This window comes from Zootoca vivipara, chromosome 7 (genome assembly GCF_965207765.1).
Source record: "Zootoca vivipara chromosome 7, rZooViv2.hap1.1, whole genome shotgun sequence".
NCBI lineage: Eukaryota > Metazoa > Chordata > Lepidosauria > Squamata > Lacertidae > Zootoca > Zootoca vivipara.
In genome coordinates, this window is record NC_142590.1 from 11,171,603 (window position 1) to 11,188,886 (window position 17,284).

Sequence of the window (17,284 nt, forward strand, 5' to 3'; positions counted from 1 at the left end):
AAAGGTCTGGGAGTCAAGGAGCAAGGCGTCGGCAAGGCAAGGGTCCAAGGGTCGAGGATCAAGGCGTCGGCAAGGCGAGGGTCCAAGGAGCAAGAGGCCAGAGGCAACCAGGCAGGGATAGCGTTGCTGTGGCAAAGAGTTGAAGGGAAATGCTGAGCTTTTATCCCTCCCAGCTCCTGCCACCAGGTGCAGTGAGGTATCAAGTGGCCTCACCTGAGTGACCACTCCTTGCCTCTCCAGCACAAGCTGAGGCAGACCCCAGTCCTGCAAAGCACTACAGGTCCCAGAGCCTGACTCCTGCCCATACTCCTGACACTTAGAATGTCAAGGTGAATTTTAATCCGCTTTAGTTTATGTTTTTTTTTAACTTTTTGAATGTTTTAAAGTATTGTTGTACGCAGGGGTGGCCAACTCTCAAGAGATTGCGATCTACTCACAGAGTTAAAAACTGGCAGTGATCTACCCCCTTTTTTTGGGTTCCGGTCAAAATTGTTGAGCTTTTTTTAGGAAGGAGGATGGCCCATTTGGGGGGGGGGGTTCAGGTCAAAGTTGTTGAGTTTCCAGGGAGGAGGTGAAATGTTGAGGGTTTTTTAGGGGAGCCACAGTTGTTCAGCATCTTTGAGGGGAGCCAATGATCTACCAGGGATCTACCGCAGATGTCCAGTGATCTACCGGTAGATCACGATCTACCTGTTGAACATGCCTGTGTACTGTAATCCCCACCCCACCCCGATGTTATTGTTTTATCTCTTTGTAAACCACCTTGAGGTTATTGGGTTTTTTAAAAAATAAAATAAAATAGATAAATTGGTAATAAATAAATAAATAAAGTGCCCAATGGAAATCAGAATGTGATGACATCACAGTTCAAGGTCTACAAGACATTATGAAGGTGACAACTGATTTTGACATTAATCGTGAATCCAGTCGTGTGAGGGAATAGACAAGCCCCCATCTTCTCTTGCATCACTGTTGCCTGTTTTATCATGTCCCATGTTTTGGGAGCTGGACACCTGTGGTGAGGTGCAGGGTGATGTGGCAGAGGGGATGATTGCAGTCATGTGAGGAAGAAGTTTTCTTCTATTAAGTATTCTGTTAAACTGGGTGAGGCAGGTGGCTTCAACTGTTGTCTTTTCACATTCTGCTACGGCCATCCCTGACGTTAGGAGAAAGTAGTCCTTAACGATGTATAAATGCGTTAGAAAGAGAGAGAGAGAGAGAGAGAGAGAGAGAGAGAGAGAGAGAGAGTGTACAGTCGTACCTCGACTTACAAATGACTTGACTAACGAATGTTTCAAGTTACAAACAGAGTTCCGTTCGCCATTTTGGATGCAGTTTAGATAGGATTTTTTCGACTTACAAATTTTTAGATAGGATTTTTTTTTTACTAACGATCCCCACCCAATTGGCTTTGACTTACGATTTTTTTTGACTTATGAAGGTCCGTTCGGAACGGATTAAATTCGTAAGTCGAGGTACCACTGTACAGTCGTACCTTGGTTCTCGAATGTCTGGGTACTCAGAAGTTTTGGCTCCTGAATGCTGCAAACCTGGATGTGAGTATTCCTGTTTGTGAACGATTTTTGGAAGCCGAACGTCTGATGTGGCTTCTGCAGCTTCCGATTGAGTGCAGGAAGCTCCCGCAGCCAATCGGGAGTCGAATGGACTCCCAGAACGGATTAGGCTTGACAACCAAGGTACGACTCGTGTGTGTGTGTGTGTGTGTGTATGTGTGTGTGTGTGTGTGTGTGTGTGGATATGGAGAGAGGGGGGTGTTTAGTATTACTACTGAAATAGTTTTGAATGCATTAGGAAGAATTGCAACCAAATGTCAAAACTGGGGGTCCTGAACATAGAAAAGATCCCTTATTGTATCATTATTATTATTATGGCTTCTCTGTTTCAATCCATATCTCTGATTAGTGAGAGACAAAAATGCTAATACACAAAGCTCTACAGTGTTGTCTTACCCCTCTGCAGACTGAAATGCTTGCAGACTATTCTGAGGGCTATGGATTTTTCTCTCCCTCAAACAGTTTGCATTGATATTTTGTACGAAGCCACCTGTGTCAATGAACGCGTCAATAACTCATCATCTTTGGGTTCCATCATTTTTCTTTATGTATCAGTTTCCAAATACAATTTTTGACTTTTGACTACTTCATAATGAACTCATAACAGTGGGAGGGGTGGTTTTCTCAAATCCTCCCACGATAGGGCACATTTTAGTACAATGATGAAATTAGCTTTGACAAGAAAACGAAAGCTACAGATCAATATGCCATTCCTATAGACAAGGGCCGACACACACAATTCTGCACAACCCAGTAAACCACATTTGGCATGTTTATCACAGGTAGAATAATACACATCAATATTACATAGGATGCAATTGATCAAGTTCATCAGGCAGTAATTGGTTGTCTTCTCACTGTCCCCCGGAATTTCATGATTATAGTGACTTGGAACACTAGTTTTGAGAAGCTGTACATGAATGGTTCTCTCTTTGCCTTGTGTTTCCAGCTGAAAATTGGCTCCTTGTGTTTTAACCATTGTGGAGAAGGAACCCTATTCTTACTTGAGAAGCAAAGACTTAATTATTTACTGGCATCAAAGCTTATTTCCTGCCGATACATAATTCATCTGTTAGGCTTCTATCCCCAGATATATTCCATCATATTCATAGATAGATAGATAGATAGATAGATAGATAGATAGATAGATAGATAGATAGATAGATAGATAGATGATAGATGATAGATAGATAGATGATAGATAGATGATAGATAGATAGATAACACTACGCTTTACTCATAGTCAATCCATTGAAATTTTGAAATTAATGTCTCAAATTTAGTTATGTTCATTCATTTCAATGGGTTTGCTCTGAGTAAAACTTAGTTGAGTACTATCCTATGGCAAAGTTCTCACTGGTTAAATTTGGGGGCTCCGGCACAGATGAATCTTCTGCAGGGCTTTTTAGGGAAGATAAGAACAAGGATGGGTTTCACGCACCTCCCTGCAGCAAGGCAGCAAAACAATTGGTAATGTTGTTCCACCTTCACTCTTGGCGTCTTTACACTCGCTGAACTTTGGACCTCTTCGCTGCCAAGCGTAGGAGTGTGGCGCATCATTTTTTTTCAGTTAAACGCTCAGTCATCACAAAGAAGGGCTCATTAATTCTCACTCTGCTTCTTGCTGACATGTCATTCTGTACGAAAATGAGCACTAAGCGAGCCCATTGTTGGTGCAGTTAACAGGAGACAGGGTGTGATTTTCTGAGCTCCTGAGCATTCACATCATCCACTCCTGCCTACGGAAGCAGCGCTCATCCAGCTCATCTTGATTAATAATGAATATACAATAGTTATTTCAATTTACTTTAAAATTGCATTAAGGAAATGGTTTCCAGAACGACGTCTTCTTTCAGAGTGCTACCATCCAGAGCCTGTTCAAAGTAATTATTAATTTTCTAGTTTGTCCAAGACAATGTTCTCTTGTCATTAAAACTGTTGATAAGGGGCGATCAATAAGCCATGGCTTCTGGGGTGAGGTAGTGTGTGTGTGTGTGTGTGTGGTATCCCAAGGGCCAAGGGAGGATCTGCTTGGCATCTTGAAAGATGTTCACACAGGGACACTGTATCCAACACAATTAGTTACTCAAATACAGTAAAATGCAGGGAGCATCGTTCCAGAATAAATTATGTATGTATTACTCCAAAGAACATCGGTAATTTATGAATTTCTATTAAGCCTGTTTCACTCCATTTTTTTAAAACTTGAGAGCTGTGACCTATCTAGAGATTCCAGTTAAATTAAGCTAATTAAAAATTAGAAACAGTGAGGGTGGGGAAACGGGATGCATGGCGAATGCAAATTTAAATTAAGGAATAAAAAAAAGGAAGGGGCAGCATTCTTTTTAAAATTTAAATACTGTGCTTTTCCCTGATATAGCAAATATTTCATCACCATGTGCACACTGAAAAAAATTCCATATTAGTTACTGGGAGTGAGTGAGACTCTTCCCTCTCTACCCCAACTCCTCCAAGAAGTGTACAGGTAGCTACTCTTTCCAACGCTCCTTTAGCTTCTTTCGAAATTCTTGGATGTTTGTCCAAGCAGGAACCCCCAAAGTCACCTTGATTGTAATTTTAGGCAAATTTCAGACGTGCACTGGGGACGCAAATTTCAGACGTGCACTGGATTTACACTGTAATGCACTGTTAAGCAAAAAAATATTTATTAAAGGGCTGTTTTGTAAATGAGGCAATAGTGATATATACTTTGGGGTCTTTCATGGGCCGGAGGACAGTTTCTGAAGGCTTCAAGAGAGGCTGTTGCTTTTACCTCAGGCCGAATCCCTTAAGTCCCAGTCAAATTGACCCACAGCAATCCAGCCCAGCTACTGGGAACAATCCAGCTCTCACTCCCCCAAGCATCTCAGGTTGTATACTTCAGCTGCTTGGAGAGTTTAGCTGATTAAAAGCAACAACAACAACAAAAAAGCCCCTCACTTGTGTAAACTTAAATTGGTTGAATGTCCTCCCTAGTGAGGTATATCTCTTCCTCGTTACTGATTTCCAGGAAGAATTTTAAAGACATTTAACCAGGCATTTGACGGCTGAAAGATACTGTTTCTGGCAACCCTGAAAGCATTGGCTGAGAGAATGTGATGGATTTTAAACTGTTCTTAGAATGAAGAATTGATGCTTTTGAATTATGGTGCTGGAGGAGACTCTTGAGAGTCCCATGGAAAGCAAGAAGATCAACCCTATCCATTCTGAAGGAAATCAGCCCTGAGTGCTCACTGGAAGGACAAATCGTGAAGCTGAGGCTCCAATACTTTGGGCACCTCATGAGAAGAGAAGACTCCCTGGAAACGACCCTGATGTTGGGAAAGATGGAGGGCACTAGGAGAAGGGGACGACAGAGGACGAGATGGTTGGAAAGTGTTCTCGAAGCTACAAACATGAGTTTGACCAAACTGCGGGAGGCAGTGGAAGACAGGAGTGCCTGGCATGCTATGGTCCATGGGGTCACGAAGAGTCGGACCCGACTAAACGACTAAACAACAAAAGAATGAGGTAGGTAGCCATGCACTGGCAGATAAAGAGAAGTGTGGGGGGAGCGCACTGCCCCCAGCAGCATGATCCCGGTGGGGTGCCCTGCGGGTGGGGTGCCATGCCCCTGGGACGCACATCAGCCCTGCCTCTGCCTGCTCTCCGCCCCCCGGTGCCGGAGCATGAAGATCCGCCACTGTAGCCATGTTGGTCTGACACAGTTGAAACATATAAAAATAATAAAAATTTGTCCAGTAGCACCTTAAAAGGTAAAGGTAAAGGACTCCTGACAATTAAGTCCAGTCGCAAACGACTCTGGAGTTTCGGCACTCATCTCGCTTTACTGGCTGAGGGAGCTGACGTTTGCCCGCAGACAGTTCTACCGGGTCATGTGGCCAGCATGACTAAACCGTTTCTGGCGAAACCAGAGCAGTGCACGAAAACACTGTTTACCTTCCCGCCGGAGCAGTACCTACTTGCACTTTGACGTGCTTTCGAACTGCTAGGTAGGCAGGAGCTGGGACCGAGCAACGGGAGCTCACCTCGTCAGGGGGATTCGAACCGCCGACCTTCCAACTGGCAAGCCCAAAGCTCAGTGGTTTACACCACAGCGCCACCCATGTCCCAAGCACCTTAGAGACCAACTAAGTTTGTTCTTGGTATAAGCTTTCGTGTGCATGCACACTTCTTCAGATACCTTGTTCTTAGAATGGTTTAAAACTGCTGTTGGATTTTGTTATCGATGTGATAGCCACCCTAGGCTCCTTTAACAGGGAGGGTGGGATATGAATTGAAATAAATAATAATACCATCAGCTATAAATATGAAAAGTGATTCTCTCTCCCTTCCCAATTCAGAAACTGCGCCACTATTACTAAACAAGGCTACAACATAGTAACAGCACAGAACGACAGGCTTGTAGAGTTGGAAGGGAACCCGAGGCTCATCTAGTCCAACCGCCTGCAATGCAGGAATCCTTCACCCAATGTGGAACTTGAACCCACGACCCCGATTAAGAGTCTCATGCTGTACCACCTGAGCTATTCCTGTCTGTGCCGAACAAGGCCTCAGATTTTGAACAGTTGCACTCCGACATCAACAGAGGTCACAGAAACATCTTTCCAAACACACACAAAAAGCAGACATGTTTTTCCACAAGGCAACTTCACTGGAAAGTGGAAATTGGCGAGCCATTTTGCACAGCTGGGACCCTGCATTTAATAGCACCAGCACCTGCATTTAAGATTCGATTATTTTGAAGTAGCATTGAGCATTTGAGACCACTTCACAGCTGCCGTGCCGTGCCAATCAGAATTTGTCAGTATGAGACATGTGTCAATTAACTTTTGGCAATATTGGGCAGTTGGCGTGCTACATAGCAGTCAGTATTGGACAGTATCAGCCACGCAGTTCTTGCCATACTTGGTAATTGAGATGGAGTTAGCTGTCAGTCTTTGACCCTACCCAATATGTGACAGTCAACATTTGACAGTTTCTAACATGTCCCATGTCACAGTTTGATTCTGAAACTCGAATGGCAACATTGTGAGGCTTTTGTGGGTGAGCAGACTGTTTGTTTGGACCCTGGGTAAGAATTCGGAAGCTGAGAGGGAGGGTGTGCCAGAAGAAAATAAGTAGATAAATAGGTACCGCTACAGCGGGAAGGTAAACAGCGTTTCCGTGCACTGCTCTGGTTCGCCAGAAGCGGCTTAGTCCTGCTGGCCACATGACCTGGAAGCTAACCGCCGGCTCCCTCAGCCAATAATGTGAGATGAGCGCCACAACCCCAGAGTCGGTCACGACTGGACCTAATGGTCAGGGGTCCCTTTACCTTTACTTTAACTTTGTATTAATGTAAGGTTTTTATATGTAACTGCGTATTTCTGTAATGTTTAAAGCTGCGTGCTGTTGCTTCAGTCTTCCGTCCACTGCTTAGAGATATTTTCACTATATTAAGCAATATAGAAATTAAAGACTCTATCGACTCTATCAGCATTTATTTCAGCTTGACCACTATCATAATACACGGGAAGTGAAATATTGGTAGAAACGTGGTAAAAATATGTAGTTCCCTGAGAACAGAGGCAGGGAGCCCGTGGGCCCTACACATTCTGTTCGGCCTCAGATCCCATCGGCCATAGTTGGCATGACCAATGGCCAGGAATGATGGGACTTGTAGTCTTGCAACATCCAAAGGACCAGAGGTTCCACCCTGCTGCCTTAGATATTCTAACTGCATTCTCACAGTTATAATAATAATAATAATAATAATAATAATAATAATAATAATAATAATAATAATAATAATATTTTATTTATACACCGCCCATCTGGCCGGGTTCCCCCAGCCACTCTGGGCGGCTTCCAACAAAATATTAAAATACAGAAATCCATCAAACTTTAAAAGCTTCCCTAAACAGGGCTGCCTTGAGATGTCTTCTAAAAGTCTGACAGATGTTGTTCTCTTTGATCTCTGGTGGGAGGGCATTCCACAGGGCGGGTGCCACTACCGAGAAGGCCCTCTGCCTGGTTCCCTGGAACTTGGCTTCTCATAGCGAGGGAACTGCCAGAAGGCCCTTGGCGCTGGACCTCAGTGTCCGGGCAGAACGATGGGGGTTGAGATGCTCCTTCAGGTATACTGGACTGAGGCCAGTTAGGGCTTTAAAGGTCAGCACCAACACTTTGAATTGTGCTCGGAAACGTACTGGGAGCCAATGTAGGTCTTTCAAGACCGGTGTTATGTTGTCTCGGCGGCCGCTCCCAGCCACCAGTCTAGCTGCCGCATTCTGGGTTAGTTGTAGTTTCCGGGTCACCTTCAAAGGTAGCCCTACATAGAGCGCATTGCAGTAGTCCAAGCAAGAGATAACTAGGGCATGCACCACTCTGGTGAGACAGTCTGTAGGCAAGTAGGGTCTCAGCCTGCGTACCAGATGGAGCTAATAAACAGCTGCCCTGGACACAGAATTGACCTGCGCCTCCATGGACAGCTGTGAGTCCAAAATGACCCCCAGGCTGTGCACCTGGTCCTTCAGGGGCACAGTTACCCCATTCAGGACCAGGGAGTCCTCCACACCCGCCCGCCTCCTATCCCCCACAAACAGTACTTCTGTCTTGTCAGGATTCAATCTCAATCTGTTAGCCGCCATCCGTCCTCAAACAGTGCATCTGCAGAACATCTGTGGCTGCTTGAAAGAAGTCCTTTAAAATATATATATATTGTTCAATCAGCTGTTAGATGGGGAAGAAGAAGTAGACGTGGAGTAACTAAATCCAGCTTCCATTTATCCCTTCCATACACCTGATTCCAAAGGACGTGGGATTTCAACTTTCCTAAGGGCAGTGCACCTATAGCCCCAGCTGCTGTGTCAAACTAGAGAACTTATCACACAGCACTCATGTGTGCACACAATTTCGCATCCAGTGACAAATACGAGTTTGGCAAGGGTATCACCTCTAAATCAGGTCAAATCAGATTAAAGCAACCTGAAAGAACCTACTTAATAGTATTGATTGTGAGGGTTAATAAAATTGCTTTACATCATGCTAGGTAATTTTTATATATTAAAATATCAATACGCCGTGTCACTTCGAAGTATCACTGCATAGCTGCTTTCTTTGGCAAGAACATTCTGGCTTAAAAATAAACTTCGCAAAGAATTGATTTGTTAGTTTTCCACTTGGGTTCTGTTCTCTGCAAACTATATTTCTAATGAAATTGAAATCAATAAAATGGTTTACTTCTCTGTTTGTACTCAAGCTTTCAGCACTGTCACAGGCTGTGGACTTCAGACGACTCGCTGAAGATTTAATGAGAAAATACTGAAAAATCTTGGAATGACATGGTGTGAGTTTGTGAAGCCCTTTCCTCTTCATGGTCCTCTTCCCTCCTAAGCAATCAAATACCAAGTGGGCATGTTGCTGAATCAAATTGCTTTGACTGGGGAATGAAAGGGGGGGTGCTTTCGACCCTGGCCTTCAATTCGACACCATGTGGTAGAGGATAATATGAAACAAGTGAATCTTGGTTAGGATCAGATTGAAAAAAGGTCTTGAAAACATAGAAGAAAAATAGTTAGGAAAAGAGAGAAAATGCATCTAACCAACTGAAAAGTCACAATTCTGCTAACTCATATCAGTGAATTGCTATGATTCCTTTTACATCTTCCTCCATTCATTGGTGCTCAGTTGGTGGATCATGGCCTACAAATGCGATGCCAATGCCCCAATCAGAGGTAACTGCAATCTTCTGGATTGTGGTCAACTAAATCCAACTCAGAGTTGACCCATTGAAATTAAGTTAGTCATATCTGTTAACTGTCAGGCATCCCCTAACTTCGGCCCTCCAGATGTTTTGAACTACAATTCCCATGTTCCCCTACCACTGGTCCTGTTAGCTAGGGATCATGGGAGTTGTAGGCCAAAACACCTGGAGGGCCGCAGTTTGGGGATGCCTGTGTTAACTTATATGGATCTGTTCTGAGTAGGACTAGTATTGAATACTACCCAGGAAGCTGAGGTTTCAAAACCTTGTGAAGCTTATGGTCAAGTAAGACAACAGGTGGGAGGTAAGTGATTATGATATCCCATTGTTTCTGCTTTGCAAGTTAGCAGCTCCACAGGGCTGCTTTGAAGATCAGTGAAGTGTAATAATAATAATAATAATAATAATAATAATAATAATAATAATAATATATTTATACCCCACCCATCTGGCTGGGTTGCTACAGGAGGAACAAACCATCTACCCTTAATCCCCCCTCCCAAAGTTATTCCCTGCATTCAGGAAGCACTACAAAGCCTGGGACTTCTACTTTAGACATGATATCCCTTGAAACCTAATACTACATAACCCAAGATTCCAGGGTGCCTGGGGTTCATTAGTAGAGCAGATGGAAGAAGCCTTGAAGCACATAACTTCCAGGCTGAGTAATCAGGCACTTGAGAAGACCACACTTTTCCAGGGCCCCTAACCTGAAGAGGTTGGAGACCATATTGGCCGTGAGTCTTGGGGGACCTGCTCCCTGCCTTGCAGGCCTCTTCCACCTGTCCTACAAGGGTGGGCTCGGGCTTATTGCAGCAACAAAAGCTGAATGGACTCAACTTGGGTTGGGGTATTGCTTAGACTTAGAGGGTCTTACTGTTATTATTACCACCAACCTTTTTTTGTTTGTTTTTAACTTGAATGTTTTAGATTCAGGGATTTTGTGGTTGTTTTAATTGAAAGACAGGGGATGTGTCTGGGAAGTGAGGAGCTGGGGAGAGCATCTTCCCCCAAAAAATCAGGGTAGGGGGAAGTATGGTGTGGGAGGTAGGACAGTCTTGGTAAGGGGCACACAGCACAAGCAGTTTGTGCCATGTGCCTTTCTCCAATCTGGAGAATTGCAATTGTCCTATTGGCCAGCCGTCAGATTTACCACCAACCTCATTGCCCAGCATCCCTGACAGAGCTGGTCCTGCAGTCAGTGTAGAAGACTCCCAGACCACTGGTTCTGGGGGGGGGGATTTCAACAGCCAACCACAGGGCTGTCCCAACATGCACTGGCCCAATGCATGTGGCAGGCCACACGCTAGGCCTTGTTTTCTCAATTTCTTGATTTTAGCAAGGCCTTTGACAAGGTGCCCCATTATATTCTTGCAAAGAAGCTGGTAAAATGCGGGCTAGACAATGCTATCATTCAGTGGATCTGTAACTGGCTGACTGACTGAACCCAAAGGGTGCTCATCAATGGCTCCTCCTCATCCTGGAGAGTAGTGACTAGTGGGATGCCACAGGGTTCTGTCTTGGGCCCGGTCTTATTCAACATCTTTATCAATGACTTGGATGATGGGCTTGAGGGCATCCTGAGCAAGTTTGAAGATGACACCAAATTGGGAGGGGTGGCTAATACCCCAGAGGACAGGATCACACTTCAAAATGACCTTAACAGATTACACAACTGGGCCAAAGCAAACAAGATGAATTTAACAGGGAGAAATGTAAAGTACTACACTTGGGCAAAAAAATGAAAGGCACAAATACAGGATGGGTGACACCTGGCTTGAGAGCAGTACCTGTACATGTGAAAAGGATCTAGGAGTCTTGGTAGACCACAAACTTGACATCAACAGTGTGATGTAGCAGCTAAAAAAGCCAATGCAATTTTGGGCTGCATCAATAGGAGTATAGCATCTAGATCAAGGGAAGTAATTACGAATAACTCTACTTACGAATGTTTCTACTTACGAATGGAGCTCCGTCCACCATCTTGGATGCAGTTTAGATAGGATTTTTTCTACTTACGAATTTTTAGATAGGGTTGCTTCTCCTTACAAATTTTTTCTCCCAATGCATTCCTATGGGATTCGACTTACAATTTTTTTCGACTTACGAATGTGCATTCGGAACGCATTAAATTCATAAGTAGAGGTACCACTGTATTCTGCTCTGGTCAGACCTCACCTGGAATACTGTGTCCAGTTCTAGGCACCACAGTTCAATAAGGATATTGACAAGCTGGAACGTGTCCAGAGGAGGGCAACCAAAATAGTCAAAGGCCTGGAAACGATGCCTTATGAGGAACGGCTTAGGGAGCTGGTTATGTTTAGCCTGGAGAAGACAAGGTTAAGAGGTGATATGATAGCCATGTTCAAATATATAAAAGGATGTCATATAGAGGAGGGAGAAAGATTGTTTTCTGCTGCTCCTGAGAAGCGGACATGAAGCAATGGATTCAAGCTACAAGAAAGAAGATTCCACTTAAACATTAGGAAGAACTTCCTGACAGTAAGAGCTGTTCGACAGTGGAATTTGCTGCCAAGGAGTGTGGCGGAGTCTCCTTCTTTGGAGGTATTTAAGCAGAGGCTTGACAGCCATCTGTCAGGAATGCTTTGATGGTGTTTCCTGCTTGGCAGGGGGTTGGACTGGGTGGCCCTTGTGGTCTCTTCCAACTTTATGATTCTATGATTCTAAGAAGAGCATCATCTGAAAGTGTGTGTGTGGGATATTGACATCAGTTCCTTGTCATGGTCAGATCACTTCTTGCTGAGATTTAGACTTTCAGCACCTTTCCCCCTCTGCAGCTGGAGACAGGCCTTGTTTCCTGCATGTATGTATTCATTCGCTAGCTGAATTGATATGAGCATATGCCTCACGTGCTTATTTTGGGAATGCCATCTGAAGATTGAAAATGTAAACTGCTCAGGGCAAATATCTGTCTTTTGTTCATGTTATACCAAAAGGCACAATTTGCATTGATGATGCGACAAGAGCAATAGCAGCAATAATACTAAATCCTAAGCACATTTTTTTATCACAGCATATTCCTAGTAGGAGCAGAGTCTCGCTGGAAAAAGCCCTTAATCCAGCTTTGCCTTAAAACCACTGGAAATATTATTAATTAATATTATACATTGTAAACCAGGCCTTGTGTAGAGATGGTTCCTGCACTACAGGGGGTTGGACTAGATGACCCTTGGGGTCCCTTCCAACTCTAAGATTCTATGATTCTATGTCTGCTTCCTCACCTCTGGTGAAGCTTTTGTGTGGATACCCCAATATTCCAATTCAGAAAATTCAAATAAGACTCTGCTTGAACAAGCAAAAGTGCGGCTCTCTGCGGTGCATCAATAGCATTCATTGGCTTCCACAGGCTTTTCAGAAACTTGATTTTTAATGCTGTTTATTGATGTAGCTGTGTAATCTCCTTTTGAAATTTATGCAATGCCTCATCAAAAATTCACAGCCAAGTACGCTGTCAGCTCAACATCCTTTTCTCCGGCAGTACAAGCCCATGTATCTTGAATTGCCATGAATAATTTGCAATGCTATACACACCAAACGTTTCTTGGGGAGATGAGGTTATGTCACCAATTTTATGAAAAGAAATCTTAATTTTATGTGCTCGGCTGCTGACATGGGATTTGCTTTGTCCTAAGAATTATACACATTCACACACACACACACACACACAACCCCACAAAAAAACAAATAATATATTTGGTATCTCTAAGAAGCATTTATGACATGCACATAATCAAGCCATAGCTGCCAAGTTCCAGCCTGAGAAATAAGGGACTGGACCGGAAGTAGCAGACCGGAAGTAGCGCTGTTGCCATTTTGGAACTGGGCGGAGCATGCTCAGAAGCGACTTTTGATGCTGCTCTGCCCTGTTCCAAAATGGCTGCCACACCAGAAGTCGCGCTGCAGCCATTTTGGAACTGGGCAAAGCAGAATCAAAAGTCACTTCTGAGCATGCTCCGCCCAGTTCCAAAATGGCCGCCGTGCCAGAATAAACCGGGGGGAAATCCACCCGTTTTTTCAGCTGGGAACAGCTGGGAAAACAGGGGTTTCCCGGGGAATACGGGAGACTTGGCAGCTATGAATTAAGCACAGTTTTACACTGCCCCAGAGAAGCTCTGTTGTCAATCACATCCAGGTGATTACGCACAGATCTTTGTGTCTATCCGAATGGCCAGGCATGTTTTCAAGTTCAAGCATCAGTATGACCAGATATGACATTACAGTTATTTTCAACTAGCAGACAAAGTTTGGATCCACAAGTGGGTTGTTCCCCTGACATAATCTGGGTTGGACCAGTGCATACCATCCAACATTTCACCAATGAAAAGAGGGCAATGGAAACTGAGCATGCTCAGCGACAAGAATACCCTTGTTGGAAGGGACACTGAACAGAATGGAGTTTTCTTGTGGAGGGCGTGACTGGCTTAGACCCCTAAAAAGAACTGTTCCATATTGCAACATATTATTGGACAGCTGATTCAGACTTTTAAAATATATTTTACTGTAGTTGTGTTTCTTTTTTCATTCCACATGACCTATCTTTGCAGCGCACAGAATACCAAATTTAAGCCAAATGCAAAATAAAACCAAACAGAACTGTACAGAAGGCACAATAAAACACAGCATGTTCACACAATTCAAAGAACTCCAATAGAGATCACCCTTCAAGTGAAGGGCTTGTAGGAACAGCATAGTTTTAAGCTGGTACCTAAAACACATTTCAAACGGTACCAGTCTAATCTCTATGGGGAAAAGAGTTCCTTACTGTTGTTGTTGTTTAGTCGTTTAGTCATGTCCGACTCTTTGTGACCCCATGGACCAGAGCACGCCAGGCACTCCTGTCTTCCACTGCCTCCCACAGTTTGGTCAAACTCATGTTGGTAGCTTCAAGAACACTGTCCAACCATCTCATCCTCTGTCGTCCCCTTCTCCTTGTGCCCTCAATCTTCCCCAACATCAGGGTCTTTTCCAGGGAGTCTTCTCTTCTCATGAGGTGGCCAAAGTATTGGAGCCTCAGCTTCACGATCTGTCCTTCCAGTGAGCACTCAGGGCTGATTTCCTTCAGAATGGATAGGTTTGATCTTCTTGCAGTCCATGGGACTCTCAAGAGTCTCCTGCAGCATCATAATTCAAAAGCACCAATTCTTCAGCAATCAGCCTTCTTTATGGTCCAGCTCTCACTTCCATACATCACTACTGGGAAACCATAGCTTTAGCTATACGGACCTTTGTCAGCAAGGTGATGTCTCTGCTTTTTAAGATGCTGTCTAGGTTTGTCATTGCTTTTCTCCCAAGAAGCAGGCGTCTTTTAATTTCGTGACTGCTGTCACCATCTGCAGTGATCAAGGAGCCCAAGAAAGTAAAATCTCTCACTGCCTCCATTTCTCCCCCTTCTATTTGCCAGGAGGTGATGGGACCAGTGGCCATGATCTTGGTTTTTTTGATGTTGAGCTTCAGACCATATTTTGTGCTCTCCTCTTTCACCCTCATTAAAAGGTTCTTTAATTCCTCCTCACTTTCTGCCATCAAGGTTGTGTCATCAGCATATCTGAGGTTGTTGATATTTCTTCCGGCAATCTTAATTCCGGTTTGGGATTCATCTAGTCCAGCCTTTTGCATGATGAATTCTGCATATAAGTTAAATAAGCAAGGAGACAATATACAACCATGTCGTACTCCTTTCCCAATTTTGAACCAATCAGTTGTTCCATATCCAGTTCTAGCTGTAGCTTCTTTTCCCACATAGAGATTTCTCAGGAGACAGATGAGGTGATCAGGCACTCCCATTTCTTTAAGAACTTGCCATACTCCTTACTGTTAGGTTTCTGCAATTCAGTTTAAAATTCTCCCACCATCCATGTATGTTTCAGGCTTCATTCTCACAAACAACAGACGAAGTACAAAACCTGGGCTGTACTTTGTACTTCTGACTGCAGGTGAGGGCTCACATGACTGAATGTACCGCCAGAAAACGCTACACACAGAAAATAGCATGTCAGGGATGAGTTTAGGCTACAGTCATTCTCCCTTACCTTCTAGCATGGGCGTAGGCAGGGGGCAGGAGGGGGCAATTGCCCCCCCCCAGAAGCAAAAGGCTGAGGGGCGCAGACGTGGCAGCCCCAGGCTCCCGCTCCAGCGCGAAGCTTCAGAGGCGCGCGGGGAGCGTAAGCGGAGGAGCGCTAAGCAGGAGCGGGGAGCGTAAGCGGAGGAGGCAGCCACAGGCTCGCGTTCCCCCCGCGCCTCTGGAGCTTCGCACCGGGAGCAGGAGCCTGGGGCCGCCTCCTCGGAAGACCGGGGAGGCGTGGAGGAGGCAGCCACAGGCTCACGTTCCCCGCACGCCTCTGGAGCTTTGCGCCGGGAGCGGGAGCCTGGGGCCGCCTCCTCGGAAGACCTGGGAGGTGGAGGAGGCAGCCACAATCTCGCGCTCCCCGCACGCCTCTGGAGCTTTGCGCCAGGAGCGGAAGCCTGGGGCCGCCTCCTTGGAAGAGCTGGGCGGCACAGGCAAAGTAGCCCCACCCACATTCTCACTGTGGCCCCTCCCCTCCCGCCCCTTGCCCCCGCCCCTTGCCCCCCCTAATTTTGATCCTGGGTACGCCCCTGCCTTCTAGTTTTCTATGTGTGTGGTGTGAGCAATCATTTGCAGTCTGATGCATTTCAGTCCCAATGCAGGTTTGATACCTCACCTGCTGTTTGGAGAGATGCTATTTTGCAAGAAGGGTTGTGAAAATTGTTTCAGATGACCAGCAGATACCGGTATTTCTTACAGACTTTCTTACACAGTAAGGAAAAGCCACAAAGCTGTGAGCATTGGCAATTGGAGAAAATGTCCCAATTCAGGATTTAGGGGGAAACTATGATGACAAATTGCCCTGTTTTTCTGAGACAAGATGAAACAAAAAAAGCCACAAACTTTTCAAATGAAACATATGTCTCACATTCAGCTTTCAGACCTCTCTTCAAAGACATTTTACATAAGGTGACAATCCTATCACTTCCGTTTCGCAAAAGAACTCACTTTGTTTTAGGTGGGGCTCCCTGTTCAAATGGCTTTTAAAAAACACTCATGTGGTAGGAATTTTGGTGCTGAATGAGGATAAAAGAGGTGGGTTTGATTGCTCAATCTTAAGTGTAACATTTAAACACAAAGCAGATTTTTAGGACAAGGGATGCAGTGTGATGGCTTAGGGGCCAAATTCTTATATACACACCTAAGGGTGGAGGGAAAATTCTATTTACTTCACCTTTAAAGGTGAACCTCCTTAATCTGCAGCTTCCGAAACAATATGCGGATTGAAACACCGTCATCCATCAAAATTCACATTTCTCCAAATTTTGCAATGCAGTTGTCTGGCAAAATAATGTGTGCAAAAATCAACATGCTAAAGTAAAGTGTGCCCCAGAACACATATATTAGTTAAAATAGCATACAAAAAAAGCATTATATTTGGGGGAATTGCTTTGCAAGAAACATGAAGCTGACGAAACTGAGAATTTAGGGCATTTTTTGCTTTCACATTTGAATCTCTACTTACGCTCAGCTTGTGTGGGGAACTAAATTTCAGATTGGAAAAACGAGAAACTGAGAGAAACTGAAATGACTATATTTGCCCATTTACACCTGAGTTGTTCATTTGTGATTAATAGCAGTGCTATTTTTTCTAGGAAAAGAGGTGCTGGAACTCACCATGAACACTCGCCTTGTTCTCTTATAATGACAATGGCACCCAACTAAGAGAGGTGCCAGAACTGAGTTCTGGCGAATTCCGGCTGAAAGAAGCCCTGGTTAATAATATGGGCAAAGTCTGCTATAACATTATGAAATATGGCATTTGGGCAGATGCAACTTGTCATGCTGAAATGAAGAAAAAAGACTGATTCCCAACGTATCTATTACAAGTTCAGGAGCGTAGTCCTTCTTTATAATTGGTTATCCTACCTGACCACC